Source organism: Pongo pygmaeus, chromosome 10, assembly GCF_028885625.2.
Source record: "Pongo pygmaeus isolate AG05252 chromosome 10, NHGRI_mPonPyg2-v2.0_pri, whole genome shotgun sequence".
Classification (NCBI taxonomy): domain Eukaryota; kingdom Metazoa; phylum Chordata; class Mammalia; order Primates; family Hominidae; genus Pongo; species Pongo pygmaeus.
Window position 1 is genome coordinate 43,314,583 of NC_072383.2, and position 14,473 is coordinate 43,329,055.

Sequence of the window (14,473 nt, forward strand, 5' to 3'; positions counted from 1 at the left end):
GAAGTAGTTTTCAATCGCACTAAATCCCCCACTCCCATAAAAACAGAGCTGAAAGAAATCATACTACTTATTTATGGCTGCATTACAAATTACCCTCAAACCCAGCACTTAAAACAACACACATTTATTATCTTAAAGTTTCTGTGAGTTCTGAATCTGGGCACAATTTAGTTCTACCTTAGACTCTAGCTAAGAGTCTGTCACTGTCAATCTGTTGGAATCAAGACTGCAGTCAGGGGTTGGCCTGGGTTTCAGTCATCTCAAAGTTTGACTAGGGAGGAGTCTGCTTTCAAACTCACTCAGTGATTGTTGACAGAATTAATTTCCCTGTGGTCCATTGAAATGGGGGCATTGGCCGGGCACGGTGGTTCACGCCTGTAATCCCAGCACTTTGGGAGGCTGAGGCAGGCGGATCATGAGGTCAGGAGATTGAGACCATCCTGGCTAACATGGTGAAACCCTGTCTCTACTAAAAATACAAAAAAAAAAAAAAAAAAAAAATTAGCCAGGCATGGTGGAGGACGCCTGTAGTCCCAGCTACTCAGGAGGCTGAGGCAGGAGAATGGCATGAACCCGGAGAATGGCTTGAACCCGGGAGGCGGAGCTTGCAGTGAGCCGAGATTGCGCCACTGCACTCCAGCCTGGGCGACAGAGCGAGACTTCCGTCTCAAAAAAAAAGAAATGAGGGCATTAGTTTCTTGCTGGCTGTTGGCTGAAGGGCCTCCCTCAGTTCTTTGCGTCTCCATGGGGCGGGCAGCTCGCTGTAGGACAACTGTTTTTCTTCAGAATAAGCAAGTGGGAGAGAAAAAGAACAAGATGGAAGTTGAGTCTTTATGTAACCTAATTTCAGAAGTGACATCTTACAACTTCTGTTGTATTCTGATCTTAAAACAAGTCAGTAGGTTTATCCTCTACTCAAGGGGAAAGAATTATGCAGTGACATGAATAGCAGGAGTCAGGAATCATTGGGAGCCTTCTTAGAAGCTGCCTGCCTGAAGAGCAAAGCAAAACATCTGCAAAAAACTAAATTTATGTTTTTATGTATATTTTTTTGAGACAGAGTCTCGCTCTGTCACCCAGGCTGGAGTGCAGTGGCACAATCTCGGCTCACTGCAAGCTCTGCCTCCCGGGTTCACGCCATTCTCCTGCCTCAGCCTCCCGAGTAGCTGGGACTACAGGCGCCTGCCAGCACGCCTGGCTAATTTTTTGTATTTTTAGTAGAGACGGGGTTTCACTGTGTTAGCTAGGATGGTCTCAATCTCCTGACCTCGTGATCCACCTGCCTCGGCCTCCCAAAGTGCTGGGATTACAGGCGTGAACCACTGCACCTGGTTCAAAAAACTAAATGTTGAGATGTTTCTATGAGCCCTAAATACAAGAGAATGGGGCCAAATCAGAACTACAAGACTCCAGGAGGGAGTAAGTATGGAGAAACAATGGATTGTCTGATGGACCAGAAAATATGAAAACCCCAAAATAATCTACTTACTAAAAAACACAGTGGACTGATTTAAGAAAAGCGAGTGGAACTAGAATGGGTACAAGTAATATGTTGTAAAGTAGAAGGGGATACATAATCTAGACATTATGAACTATCAAAACTATGCAGCCATAGCTCCCTTTAAGGATAAAACCCAAACTAAGAGGAAATTGCTGGAATGCAGTCCAAATTGAGCAATACAGAGACAATAGAGATAAAAGAGAAGATTCAGATGAAAGTGGGAGAGGAGAACACAGCCAGAAAATCTGTGAAAACAAGCTGCTTTTTGAAGACCACACAAAAACAACAGAATGACCATGCCTCCATCTCGAAGTTCAGAAAAACTGATTTCACTTAAAAATTAGTAACAGAAAATGATAGAAGTAAAATCCAAGAGAAAGTTCTTATAAAGGAAAAAGAAAAAAAGGAGCAAAGTAGTATCTTAAAGACCATGAATGCAAGTCAGAAAGACATGCCCCCAAAACAAATGAGTACTATTACCTATTCTTTCAAAACAAGCTGAAAGAAATTAAGAAAATGTTGTTATGAAAGAAAACATAAAAATATAAATAGGAATTTTGAAAACTCAGAAATAAGGTGATAGAAGAGATAGAAGAGGAAAAATGTGTACACAAAATGTAGCTGGCTGTGGCGGTGCATGACTGTAGTCCTAGCTTCTTGGGTGGCTGAAGCAGGAGGATTGCTTGAGCCCAGGAGTTCAAGGCTGCAGTGAGCCATGATTGTGCCACTGCACTTCAGCTTGGAGACCGATCGAGACCCTATCTCAAAAAAATACATATATACAATTTCAGAAATGAACCCCAATCTAGTGGAAAGTCTAGAGTAAATAAAATAGGCACAGGTAATGCGTAAAGCGATACAAACTGAAGAAAGGAAATTGTTGTTTTCTTTTTCACCCAGGATCTGTTGTGCCCCTCAAGGAGAGAGAGACCACCATAAGGCCAATCTGACATGCCAAGGACATCTTATCTCTCTCTCCCCGTTGCAGAAGTCAAATGGGTGAAGCCAAGTATAATTTAATTATGCAGAGCTGAGGGAGGGAAATTGTTTTTTTGTTGTTGTTGTTTAAAAAAGACTGCTAAAAGATTTAAGAGAAAACAATATTGAAAACAAAGATAATCCAATATATGGATAATACAAGTCCCTGAAGAAGAAAACCATGCCAAGGAAACAGAACAAATTCTAAAAGCTATAATAAGACATTCTTGAAATTAAAAAAAGATTTGAAACTGCATGTTGAAACAGCACACTGTATACCTAAGAATATTTGCTCAGAACAATGACAACTGATATAAATGCACATAAAATCAGTGAACTTTAAAGAAAAAACAATCTATTGGGCACCAGGCAAAAAGACTGAATGACTGAGAAAGAAAAAAAGATTGTTGTCAGACTTTTAAATGGCAGTGCTTTATGCCCGAAGAAAATGGAATAATGTATTTAAGATACTCAAGGAAAGAAAATGTGAGCCAAGAGGTGATGTGTGGATTTCTATATAGTGAAATGAATTTCAAGTGTGAAACCCATGAAGAATCTTTATTGATGTGTTAAAAACAAACAAACACCTCAGGGAATGTTTTCCCTATGAGCTCTTACTGAGAATTTTCCTAGAGGATAAACTTCAAACAAAATTACTAACAAGGTATGGACTTAAGGATTGGTGGCTAAATTTAGATACTTCCTCTGCTCTTAAAGATTCCTAAGTTGCAGACAACTTCATTGGCTCAAATTATTTCATATGTTATGCTATAAATGTTTATAATTTGGTGATATTCATTAATATAGCAGCCTTGGAAAGGAAGAGTAATAGGCCTCTGCACTTAAAATACTTCTTATATAACCATGACTCCTTTTGGGAATGGACACACTGCTTTGTTATATAGAGCAGGATTTCTTAATCTCAGCACTATTTATATTTTGGGCTGGAAAATTCTTTGTTGTGAGAGCTGTCCTGTGCATTGTATGATGGGTAGCAGTGTCCCTGGTCTCTGTCTACTACATGCAGTAGGTTTCATCTCTGTTGTGACAAACAAAAATGTCTCTTCATTGCCAAGTGTACCCTAGAGGGCAAAATCAGTCCTGGTTAAAGAACCACTGCTTTAGAGAAGTGTTAAATATTGCCACTAAAGAACCTGTTCTGTTGCATTTGATCAGCCATGAAGATCCATCTTCAAATTGTAGGAGAATGAAAACCTAGTAAAAGAAATTAATCAGCCAGGATAAGGCCATTACAAATTGGATTGTATATTTCATTAAAAAATTTGTATACACATATACACCTATGTACACATACATATCATCTGTGAGTAATTATACACTTACTAGATCAATCCTGGAGTTAGACACAGTATGCTAATTTCAAAGTATCATATAAGATATAATAAAAATTTTACTAAGAGAATTTTAATATTAAAGATATTTTGTTCCATATTTTTATATTTAGTCCTTAATCTTAAGTTTTCCAAATTATTTTCAGTATTTTACATGTTAACCTTCTGTACATTTTTAACATATTTAAACCTTTTTTAAAAGAAATGTCTTCTTGATTGTAACTTGCACTACTTTTTTTTTTTTTTTTTTTGAGATGGAGCTTCACTCCGTGTAGTGGCGCGATCTTGGCTCACTGCAACCTCTGTCTCCTGCGCTCAAGTGATTCTCATGCCTTAGCCTCCCGAGTAGCTGGGATTACAGGTGTGCACTACCATGCCTGGCTAATTTTTGTATTTTTCGTAGAGATGGGGTTTCACCATGTTGGCCAGGCTGGTCTTGAGCTCCTGGCCTCAAGTGATCTGCTCAGCTTGGCCTCCCAAAGTGCTGAGACTACAGGCGTGAGCCACTGCGCCCGGCCAACTTAGTCGTTGATATATAGGAAAGGCATCTTACCAGTGCTTGTGGTATATAAGAATATAAGAAAAATAAAGTTTATAAGAAAGGCACATCAAAAAAAAATTTTTTTTTTTTTTTTTAAGAGACGGAGTCTCGCTCTGTCGCCCAGGCTGGGATGCAGTGGCGCGATCTCGGCTCACTGCAAGCTCCACCTCCCGGGTTCACGTCATTCTCCTGCCTCAGCCTCCTGAGTAGGTGGGACTACAGGAGCCCGCCACCACTCCCAGCTAATTTTTGTATTTTTAGTAGAGATGGAGTTTCACTGTGTTGACCAGGATGGTCTCGATCTCCTGACCTCGTGATCCACCCGCCTCGGCCTCCCAAAGTGCTGGGATTACAGGCGTGAGCCACCGCACCTGGCCAGGCACATCAAATTTTATCAATTGAGTACTCAGTACTTGCCTAGTATAACTAAACCCTTAAAATATCACATGTTGGTTATGTTTTGGAATAAAGGTCAGATTATCAGTGGTCATTACTTGCTAGCCTTCTGGTAAGTACCAAATCTTACAAGAGTAATGGATGTATTTTTGCCAAGTTAAGGAACCTCCACTTTTCTGTTATAATTTTTCTTGGAAGTACTTTACTTGGACTGGTTTGAAGGGCTTCACCATAACTCTGCTTTTCAGGCTTTTAAAAATGGAGGTGATTGCTGCTGACTGAATTTCCCAGGGCTGTATTTCACCAACTGCCTGTAAGATATGGATAGGTTTGTGGGTGGGAGTTTAAGGAAGGATTTGTGAATCTGACAAAAGCTGCTTATTGTATCCTATAGATTCACAATGCACATTAACATACTTTAAGTGCTCTTAGCTAAAGGACCTGTTTAAACCCATATTTCTCAGAGTTAATTGACATGGAATCCTTTTATGGTACAGTATCTATTAAGATTTTGAAGAACAAATATTTTGTGGGCCAGTTGTGGGAGAACAATTCTAGTACAAGATAAAACTTGCTGTTTCCTCAGTAACTGTTAAATGACCAGTAAAGGGGAGGTATAAAAAGTTAATACAAAAGTTATAGAGAATTAAGGGAAAAATTTGAGGATGAAGGAGGGACACTAGTAAGTTTTTTTTAAAAAAGAGAGTAGATTTAAAAAGACTTGTGAGAAGGGCTATACATTGAAATTGTGGAATTGGATTTGGCATATGCTACAAAATTTTATAAAAATAGAATATTCACTAGCAAATGTAGTCTAGAAACAAAGTAGAAAACACAAATATACAACATTAGGTATCAGAAGAATACATAGCTATAAATACGGAGGAGATTTAAAAAATGAGAAACCTGTAAAGTAAAACTAATACTAATAAATTTAAACATCTGAATCAGGCTGGGCATGGTGGCTCAAGCCTGTAATCCCAGCACGCTGGGAGGCCAAGGTGGATGAATCACCTGAGGTGAGGAGTTAAAGACCAGCCTGGTCCCATGAATACCTAATTTATTGAGAGTTTTTAGCATGAAGGTTGTTGAATTTTGTCAAAGGCTTTTTCTGCATCTATTGAGATAATCATGTGGTTTTTGTCTTTGGTTCTGTTTATATGCTGGATTACATTTATTGATTTGTGTATATTGAACCAGCCTTGAATCCCAGGGATGAAGCCCACTTGATCATAGTGGATAAGCTTTTTGATGTGCTGCTGGATTCGGTTTGCCAGTATTTTATTGAGGATTTTTGCATCAATGTTCAGCAAGGATATTGGCCTAAAATTCTCTTTTTTGGTTGTGTCTCTGCCCGGCTTTGGTATCAGGATGATGCTGGCCTCATAAAATGAGTTAGGGAGGATTCCCTCTTTTTCTATTGATTGGAATAGTTTCAGAAGGAATGGTACCAGTTCCTCCTTGTACTTCTCATACTGAATGGGCAAAAACTGGAAGCATTCCCTTTGAAAACTGGCACAAGACAGGGATGCCCTCTCTCACCACTCCTATTCAACATAGTGTTGGAAGTTCTGGCCAGGGCAGTTAGGCAGGAGAAGGAAATAAAGGGTATTCAATTAGGAAAAGAGGAAGTCAAAACTGTCCCTGTTTGCAGATGACATGACTGTATATCTAGAAAACCCCATTGTCTCAGCCCCAAATCTCCTTAAGCTGGTAAGCAACTTCAGCAAAGTCTCAGGATACAAAATCAATGTACAAAAATCACAAGCATTCTTATACACCAATAACAGACAAACAGAGAGCCAAATCATGAGTGAACTCCCATTCACAATCGCTTCAAAGAGAATAAAATACTTAGGAATCCAACTTACAAGGAACGTGAAGGACCTCTTCAAGAAGAACTACAAACCACTGCTCAATGAAATAAAAGAGTATACAGACAAATCGAAGAACATTCCATGTTCATGGGTAGGAAGAATCAATATCGTGAAAATGGCCATACTACCCAAGGTAATTTATAGATTCAATGTCATCCCCATCAAGCTACCAATGACTTTCTTCACAGAATTGGAAAAAACTACTTTAAAGTTCATATGGAACCAAAAAAGAGCCCACATCGCCAATTCAATCCTAAGCCAAAAGAACAAAGCTGGAGGCATCACGCTACCTGACTTCAAACTATACTAGAAGGCTACAGTAACCAAAACAGCATGGTACTGGTACCAAAACAGAGACATAGATCAATGGAACAGAACAGAGCCCTCAGAAATAATGCTGCATATCTACAACTGTCTGATCTTTGACAAACCTGAGGAAAACAAGCAATGGGGAAAGGATTCCCTATTTAATAAATGGTGCTGGGAAAACTGGCTAGCCATATGTAGAAAGCTGAAACTGGATCCCTTCCTTACACCTTATACAAAAATCAATTCAAGATGGATTAAAGACTTAAATATTAGACCTAAAACCATAAAAACCCTAGAAGAAAACCTAGGCATTACCATTCAGGAAATAGGCATGGGCAAGGACTTCATGTCTAAAACACCAAAAGCAATGGCAACAAAAGCCAAAATTGACAAATGGGATCTAATTAAACTAAAGAGCTTCTGCACAGCAAAGGAAACTACCATCAGAGTGAACAGGCAACCTACAAAATGGGAGAAAATTTTCGCAACCTACTCATCTGACAAAGGGCTAATATCCAGAATCTACAATGAACTCAAATTTACAAGAAAAAAACAAACAACCCCATCAAAAAGTGGGCAAAGGATATGAACAGACACTTCTCAAAAGAAGACATTTATGCAGCCAAAAGACACATGAAAAAATGCTCATCATCACTGGCCATCAGAGAAATGCAAATCAAAACCACAATGAGATACCATCTCACACCAGTTAGAATGGCAATCATTAAAAAGTCAGGAAACAACAGGTGCTGGAGAGGATATGGAGAAACAGGAACACTTTTACACTGTTGGTGGGACTGTAAACTAGTTCAACCATTGTGGAAGTCAGTGTGGCAATTCCTCAGGGACCTAGAACTAGAAATACCATTTGACCCAGCCATCCCATTACTGGGTATATACCCAAAGGACTATAAATCATGCTGCTATAAAGACACATGTACACGTATGTTTATTGTGGCACTATTCACAATAGCAAAGACTTGGAACCGACCAACATGTCCAACAATGATAGACTGGATTAAGAAAATGTGGCACATATACACCATGGAATACTATGTAGCCATAAAAAATGATGAGTTCATGTCCTTTGTAGGGACATGGATGAAATTGGAAATCATCATTCTCAGTAAACTATCGCAAGGACAAAAAACCAAACACCACATGTTCTCACTCATAGATGGGAATTGAACAATGAGAACACATGGACACAGGAAGGGGAATATCACACTCTGGGGACTGTTGTGGGGTGGGGGGAGGGGGGAGGGATAGCATTAGGAGATATACCTAATGCTAAATGATGAGTTAATGGGTGCAGCACACCAGCATGGCACATGTATACATATGTAACTAACCTGCACATTGTGCACATGTACCCCAATACTTAACGTATAATAAAAAAAAATGCGTAAAAAAAAATAAAAAGACCAGCCTGGTCAACATGGTGACAACCCGTCTCTACTAAAAATACAAAAATTAGCTGGGCATGTTGGCAGATGCCTACAACCCCAGCTACTCAGGAGGCTGAGGCAGGAGAATCACTTGAACCCAGGAGGTGGAGGTTGCAGTGAGCCGAGATCACACCATTACACTCCAGCCTGGGCGACAGAGCGAGACTCTGTCTCAAAAAAATCTTTTTGAATCAAAATTTAGTATTTTTAATGTGCTTGATGTCGTATATACTAACAAGTGGCAGAACTAGGACTTGAACTAAAGTCCTTTTTGTCAATAGTGTCTTTAGGCTCACCTGTTGGGCTCTATTGTTTCCCTAATGAAGAGATAGGAAACCTCAGGGAAAAATACTTAAGAAGTGAAAAATGTGCCGGGTGCAGTGGTTCATGCCTGTAATTCTAGCACTTTGGAAGGCTGAGGCGGGTAGATCACTTGAGCTCAGGAGTTAGAGACCAGCCTGGGCAACATGGCAAAGCCCCGTCTCTACTAAAAATGCAAAATAAATAAATAAATAAAAATTAGCCAGGGGTGGTTGTGTGCACCTGTAATCCCAACTACTGGACTACGGGGGAGGCTGAGGCACGAAAATTGCTTGAACCTGGGAGGCAGAGGTTGCAGTGAGCCGAGATCACGCCACTTTACACCACCCTGGATGACAGAGTAAGACTCTGTCTCCAAAAAAAAAAGTGAAAAATGATTCTCATGATTGAAAAAAAAATCCAAAGCTTAGAAAAGGATGGAAAGTAGTCTGATTAATTTTGTAATAAAATCTGACCAAGATTATGTCAAAGTTTAATCTAGACCAGCCTTAATTATGACTGTCAATAACTAAATATGAAATTAGCTAATTCAGCAGCACTACAATGAAAAATATATCATAACATGTAGAGGGTTATGTTAGGATTATTGAAAATCAGGTGTGAAGAATTTTATGGTCATCTCAGTAAATGAGGAAAATAAATTGATAGGGTATTTAATCAGAAAACAAACATTATGCTCAGTGGTGAAATGTTAGAGCAGTGGTCCCCAACCTTTTTGGCACCAGGGAACAGTTTTGTGGAAGACGGTTTTTCCACAGACTGTGGCGGGGAAATGGTTTCAGGATGATATTAAGTGCATTACGTTACATCATTAGATTCTCATAAGGAGCACGCAACCTAAATCTCTTGCATGCGCAGTTCACGGTAGGGTTCACGCTCCTTTGAGAATCTAATGCCACTGCTGATCTCGCAGGAGGTGGAGCGCAGTTTCGCTGGCTTGCCACTCACCTCCCGCTGTGCAGCCCGGTTCCTAACAGGTCAGTCAGTACCAGTCTGTTGAAATTGTGAACCATTGGCTAAATAAACTTATTTTCATTATAAATTACCCAATCTCAGGTGTTCTGTTTTAGCAACACTAAACAAAGACAAGAGAAAATTATCACTATTTTTAAGTTAAATAGGAAAGCAAAGAAACAATGGGAAAACTATTGGACCTAATGAGAGACTTCTATAAAGTGGACAGAATCCAAAAATATAAATATGCAAAAAAGTTTTTATTTAATTTTGTTTAGAATCAGGGTCTCACTGTGTTGCCCGGGCTGGAGTGCAGTGGCGAGATTGTAGCTCACTGTAGCCTCAAACTCCCAAGCTCAATCAGTCCTCCCACCTCAGCCTCCTGAGTAGCTGGGACTACAGGCATGTGCTGCTGTACCTGGCTAATTTATTTATTTTATTTTTATTTTTATTTATATATTTATTTATTTTTAGAGTTGAGGGTCTTGCTGTGTGGCCCAGGCTGGTCTTGAACACCTGGCCTCAAGTGATCCTCCTGCTTCAGCCTCCTGAGTTGCTGGAATTACAGACACAAGTCACAGTATCCAGCCAAATATTCAGAACTTAGTATCTACTATTTTAAAATATGATACCAGCAATTCCAATTAAAATTAATAGAAAAAGATCCAACTTGTAATAATATCTAAGAATAAACACAATGAGAAACATGTAAGACCTATATAAGAAAAACTTAAATGAAGCTGGGGGCGGTGGCCTGGGCAATGTGGTAAAACGCCATCTCTGCAAAAAATACAAAAATTAGCTGGGTGTGGTCCCAGCTACTTTCAGGGGGCTGAGGTGGGAAGATCACTTGAGCCCAGGAGGTGGAGGTTGCACTGAGCCGAGATGGTGCTACTGCACTCCAGCCTGGGCGACAGAGTGAGACCTTGTCTCAAGAAAAGAAAAAATTGTGGAATATTTAGGTTTTGATTAATTCTTTGTAAGATGAGTATCTTTTGTATATATGTTTGTTTGATGGTTTTGTTTGTGATTGTAATATTCTTGACTAATTCCAGGCAGGCCACATACGAAGAAAATATTATTTATATTTGAACTCCTACCTTTCTATAGAGAGTCAGTTTACACACAAATATTACTTAATTCCCACAGTTGTTATTATCCATAATGTTATTCCTTTTTTCAGGTGGAGAAATTGTGGATTTAAAAGTTTGTGACTTGCTTAATACCACACAGCGCGTTAAGAAGATAATACTTGGAGCCTTTATCTTTCTGTTATAATGAATTATAGCTGAAATTTGTATTAGACATAAGAAAGGAGAACCTTGTTCTAACCAGAGAATTTTCTATCAGCCTTTCAGGCGAAGAAGCCTTTCTTCTTATTTTCTTATATTCTCTTGCCAGAGTAGAGGTGATGGAAAATAAGGTAAAGATAGTAAATTATAGAGACAGGAGCACAGAGTGTCCTAAAGTTAAACAAGTTTGAATTCTGATTCTATCACTTAACTAGCTTTGGCCTCAGGTAAATTATTTACCTTCTTCAACCCTCAGTTTTCTACTTACTAAAAGGTTTTAGTAATACTTACCTCATAGTGTTTAATAATAAGTAACTAATATCATCATCATCATCTTTCATTATATTAAATGAGAGGATTCGGTTAGGATTGATGTTTTCCGTAAGAAGCACAGAAATCTTTGCCTCTCCTCCTGTGATCAGGGAGAATGATTTTACCTGCTGATTTATGTGGTAGTGAAAGAGCAATGAACTATGATTTAGAAGGCCTAAGTACAATGCCCCTGGGTTAGTGGAAAAAAAACCTTACACAAGTTATTACAGGTTAAGTATCCCTAATCCGAAAAGCTCCAAAATTGGAAACTTTATGAATGCCGACATGACACTTAAAGGAAATGCTCATTGGAGCATTTTGAATTTTCAGATTAGAGAAGCTCAATAGGTAAGCTTAATGCAAACATTCCCAAAAAAAAACAAAAACACCCCCCAAATCCAGAAAAAATCAAAATCTGAAATAGTTTTGGTCCTAAGCATTTTGGATAAGGAATACTCAATCTGTAGTACTTAGGTCTTATATTTTATTACCTTTAAAATAGAAATATCCTAAAAAAGATCCAGTGAAATAATAGATTTACTATGTAGGGCAGTGGTCCCCAACCTCTGGGCCATGGACCAGTAATGGTCTGTGGGAAAATTGTCTTCCATGAAACCAGTCCCTGCTGTCAGAAATGTTGGGGACTGCTGATGTAGGCTATAGAGAGGGTCATATTTCAAAAAACCTTTATTTAATGCCCAATATTGAATGGCTCTGTGAAAGAATACTGTCAATCTCTAAGGGACTGAAAGTTACAGTCTTTTATATACTATGATTCATATTTATAAATATAATTTTAACTGTACACATTTTTTATCTGCAATATATAGCTTTTTTATTTCTAGTCTATCAATGAAAAACAAAGGTAGTAAGGTAGTAAGTCCTTTGATCCTTTTGGTTGCTTAAAGTAGAGGACAAATCTAGCCCAATGTTAAGAATCCTTAAGAAAACTACATAGAACAGAAAGTATATGGATTTATCCTTATAAGTATGGTGACTAGTCTTTAAGCCAAAATTTGAAATACACATTCTGACATAATATGACAATATGATTTAATATTTGTAATCAGTATTGTCCTGTAAAATATGAAAGCTATCACTGTAAATGTGGATGATATTAACAAGGATAGTGCTTTTCAGATCTTTTATTCTGTGGGACCTATACAAGTTTGGAGAGTAGTTGTGTAAGGAAAGGACCTCTTTTGAAAGGGAGAAATTAGTATAGTTATGGAAAATAGTATGGAGGTTCCTCAAAAAAGTTGAAAATAGAACTACTGTGTGATCCAGCGATCCAACTACTGGATATATGTCCAAAGGGAAAGAAATCAGTATATTGAAGAGGTATCTGCATTTCCATGCTCATTGTACCATTATTCACAATAGCCAGGATATGGAATTAACAACCTAAGTGTCCATTGACAGATGAGTGCATGGAGAAAATGTGATATATATATGCACAGTGTAATACTATTCAGCCATAAAAAAGAACAAAATCCTGTCATTTGCAACAGCATGGGTGATCCTGGAGGACGTTAAGTAAAATGAGTCAGGCACAGAAACACAAATACTGCATGAGCTCAATTATATGTGGAACCTAAAAAGGTCACACTCATAAAACAAAATAGAATGGTGATTTTCAGAGGCTGGAAGATGTGGAGATGGGGGAGATGTCGGTCAAAGGTTACAAAATTTTAGTTAGGAGAAATAAGTTCCAGAGATCTGTTTCATATCATGCTCACTATAATTATGTATTGTATACTTGAAAATAACTAAGAATGTAGAGTTTAAGTGCTTTCACCACAAAAAGTGATAAGTATGTGAGATATTGCAAATGTTAATCAGTTCATTTTAGCCATTCCACAATGTATACCTATTTCTTTTCTTTTTTTTTTTTTTTAAGACAGGGTCTCTCTCTGTCACCCAGGCTGGAGCATAGTGGCACAATCGCGGCTCACTATAGCCTCGACCTCCCAGGCTCAAGTGATCCTCCTGCCTCAGCCTCCTGTGTAGCTGGGACTGCAAGCATGCACCAGTATGTCTGGGATAATTTTTGTTTATTATTATTATTGTCTTTTTGGTAGAGATGGGGTTTCACTGTGTTGCCCAGGCTGGTCTCGAACTCCTGGGCTTAAGTGATCCTCCCACCTTCGCCTCCCAAAGTGCTGGGATTACAGGCATGAGCCCATGTACCTGGACAGACGTGTACATATACATATTTCAAAACATGTTGTATACCATAAATATATACAATATTTATTTGTTGATTAAAAAAATAGAAAATATATCACTGCTATAATGCCTTTACTAGTCTTATTTTTAAAATTATTTAACTACCTAAACCTTATCTTTTCTTTAAACTGTAAACTTTTTAAATGAATAGACATAAAACTAGGCTGTTAGTATATATTATCCTAATTAAGCTTCAGAATAATTATATTAAGATAGGGATCCTTATCCTCATTTTACCTGTGTGTCGAAGTCACTTTGAATGGACAAAGCTAGAATTTAAGCAAGATTTAACTGATTCAAAGGTCTTCTCTTGTTTTCCTACCCTGCCTATTAGAATATATTTTCACTCCTTTTGCTTTTCTAATCTGGCAAGCATTCATAGGGCACATTAAGCATTTATTCATTCATTTCTATTTAAATTGATGGATAGCATTGTATGTTTCTGTCATTTACAACATACCATTTTGAAGTATATGTACATTGTGGAATGGTTAAACCTAGCTAATTAACAAATGCATTACCTCACATAGTTATCATTTTTATAATATTCAACATTTAAACATAGAACTTGAGAGAGACCATTTGTCTTTGACTCTATTACTTTGTATTGAGAACATGAGCATTACTATTAATGCTATTAATTGATAATTATTGATGCTATTTTTATTCATATTAGCAGCTACTAGTTATTACATGCATAGCAGCTTATGCCTTGCTCAGTACACAGTCTTCTTTACAACAAACCAATTAGGCAGATATTATCTCTGAACATACATTGAGGATTAGATAAATTATCAAACCTCAAGATCATGTAGCTGATAAATGGCAGCATTGGGATTCAGTTCCAAGTTTGATTTCATTATCCATATTTACACTGTTTAAGCATATTCTATGACCCTGATGTATCTTTCTTTTATAAAGAAATTGTTAATGATTACTTTTAAATTCATACTTATTTACATG

The 14,473-nt window shown here is 38.0% G+C and overlaps 1 protein-coding gene and 1 non-coding gene across 2 annotated transcripts in view; one reads left to right on the forward strand and one right to left on the reverse strand.

The window, feature by feature from the left end:
- Nucleotides 1-14,473, forward strand: part of ARID2 (AT-rich interaction domain 2) — a 186,821-nt gene that overhangs the window by 51,684 nt on the left and 120,664 nt on the right. The gene's annotated exons all lie outside the window — the stretch shown is intronic.
- On the reverse strand, nucleotides 2,403-2,541 carry LOC129011056 (small nucleolar RNA SNORA64/SNORA10 family). Its single transcript, XR_008493186.1, has one exon. It is a non-coding gene; the product is annotated as a small nucleolar RNA SNORA64/SNORA10 family (small nucleolar RNA).